Here is a 2,603-nt window from a genome sequence, read left to right on the forward strand (position 1 = left end):
CCAACTCAAAAAAAAAAAAAAAAGGAGAGATGGCCTCGCCAGGTGTGGTAGCTCACGCCTATAATCCCAGCACTTTGGGAGGGTAGGGTTAGAGTTAGGATTACCTGAGTCCATGGATTCCAGATAGCCTGGCAACTTGGCAAGACCTTGTCTCTACAACAGTAAATAAAAAAATTAGTCAGTGTGGTGCACACCTGTAGTTCCTCCACCTTCTTGGAAGGCTGAGGTGAAAGGATTGCCTAGCCCAGCAGGTGGAAGCTATGGTGGCTATGAGCAGCATGCCATTGCACTCCAGCCAGGGCAATAGAGTGAGACTCCAACTAAAAAAAGAAAAAGAAAGAAGAACTACTTAGCCAGGTATGGTGGCTCATGCTTGTAACCCCAGCACTTTGGGAGGCAGAGAGGAGAGGATTGCCTGAGTCCAGGGGTTTGAGACCAGCCTGGGTAACTTGGCGAGACCTTGTCTCACAATAAATCAAAAAATTAGCCAGGTGTGGTGGCACATGCCCGTGGTTCCAGTTACTTGGAATATTGAGGCACAAGGTTCGCCTGAGCCCAGTAGGTCGAGGTTGCAGTGGCCATCAGTTCCACAGCACTCTAGCCTAGTTGACAGAGTGAGACTCCAAATGTGGGGGGAGTAGGGGATGGGAAGAAAGGGGAACTACTTTCAAAGATTGGATTATGCAAAGAGAAGATAATGGTAACTTGGTTCTGATCTAAAGAATAAATCTGGTTTTGTTGTTAGTACTTGAGAGATAGTTACAGTGAGGTATGCCTTATGGCCTGTAAACAAAGGGAATTATCTAAAATTTGTAGGAAAGAGCAAGCCTGTTAAAAGTGCACTATGGGCTGGGCATGGTGGCTCAAGCCTGTAATCCCAGCATTTTGTGAGACCAAGGCCAGAAGATTTCCTGAGCTCAGGGGTTCGACACCAGCCTTGCCAACTTGGTGAGACCTCGTCTCCACAATAAATCAAAAAATAAGCCAGGCATGGTAGCTTGCACTTATAGTTCCAGTTACTTGGAAGCCTGAGGCAGAAGGAACGCCTGAGCCCAGCAGGTCAAGTTTGCGGTGGCCATGAGCATGCCTGGTCGACAGAGTGAGATCGAACTCAAAAAAAAAAAAAAAAAATTGCACTATGATGCCCTGAAACTTTCCATTCTTCAAATGAATTATCCTTTATTCTGGTTCCATGTTTGCTAATTTACTTTATAATTTGATTTCCCATACACATCTACTAGTAAGTATGTACTGTTTTATACACTCTGTTGAGGTTGGCTAATGTGAATTTGATTCTCAGAGATGGGTCAGCTCTTGATCGATCTTTCTCTGAGAGTTAACAGTGAGCAAGATCAATTCAATAATGATAGTGGTAACTTGGTCATGACCTAAAGAATAAACCTGGTTTTGTTAATATATGACTATTGTCAGGCTTCTTGGGAGATAACCTACTGCTATGGTTTGAATGTATCCCCCAAAAATCATGTGTTGGAAATTTAATCCCCAAAGCAACCATGTTTTAGAATACCTGGCTTCAAGGGTTTCCCAACCTTATGAAAAGAAGGCTCAGGAGGACCTTTTGGGGAACCTCAAAAAACATGAATTCAGCCAAGCACAGTGGCTCATGCCACTGCATAATGCCAGCACTTTGGGAGGCTGGAGTGAGATGATTGCCAGAGCCCACGGGTTTCAGACCAGGTTAGGCAATTTGGTGAGACCTCATCTCTACAATAAATCACAAAAATTACCTGGGTATGGTGACTCACACCTGTAGTTCCAGCTACCTGGGAGGCTGATGGGAAAGGATTGCCTGAACCCAGCAAGTTGAGGCTGAGGTGGCCATGAGCAGGCCGCTACACTCTAACCTGGGCGACCGAGTGAGACTGTAACTAAAAAAAAAAAAGAATTCACACAAATAAATATGTATTACAGTTTTTATTCTTTAATCAGCCTTCTCAGGTGGAAATTAGAGACAGTTTGATGACAAGTCCTTGACATGACTTCCTAACCTGAGGGTACTTCTAAAATATTATGTTTCGCCGGGCTCAGTGGCTCAGCCTGTAATCCCGCGCTTTGGGAGGCTGAGGTGAGTGAATTGGCTGAGCTCGCAGGTTCAAGACCCGCCTGGGCAACTTGGTGAGACCTCATCTCTACAATAAATCAAAAAAATTAGCCAGACATGGTAGCGCACGCCTGTAGTTCCAGCTACTTGGAAGGCTGAGGCGGAAGGATTGCCGGAGCCCAGCAGGTGGAGACTGCAGTGGCCGGGAGCATGCCAGTATACTCCAGTCTGGGCAACAAAGTAAGACTCAAACTCAAAAAAATAAATAAATAAATAAAATATTCTGTTTCCGCTGGGCACGGTGGCTTACACCTGTAATTTCAGCACATTGGGAGGCAGATGCAGAGGACTGCCTAAGCTCAGGGGTTCAAGAACAGCCTGGGCGACATAGCAGGACCTCGTCTCTACAATAAATAAAAAAATTAGCTGGGCATAGTGGTACATGCCTGTGGTTTCAGCTACTTGGAAGGCTGAGGTGGAAGGATCACCTGAGTCCAACAGGTCGAGGCTGCAGTGGCTGTGGGCGTGCCACTGCACTGCA

The sequence above is a fragment of the Carlito syrichta genome, unplaced genomic scaffold, assembly GCF_000164805.1.
Source record: "Carlito syrichta isolate Samal-C Ts95f unplaced genomic scaffold, Tarsius_syrichta-2.0.1 Scaffold307639, whole genome shotgun sequence".
Lineage (NCBI taxonomy): Eukaryota > Metazoa > Chordata > Mammalia > Primates > Tarsiidae > Carlito > Carlito syrichta.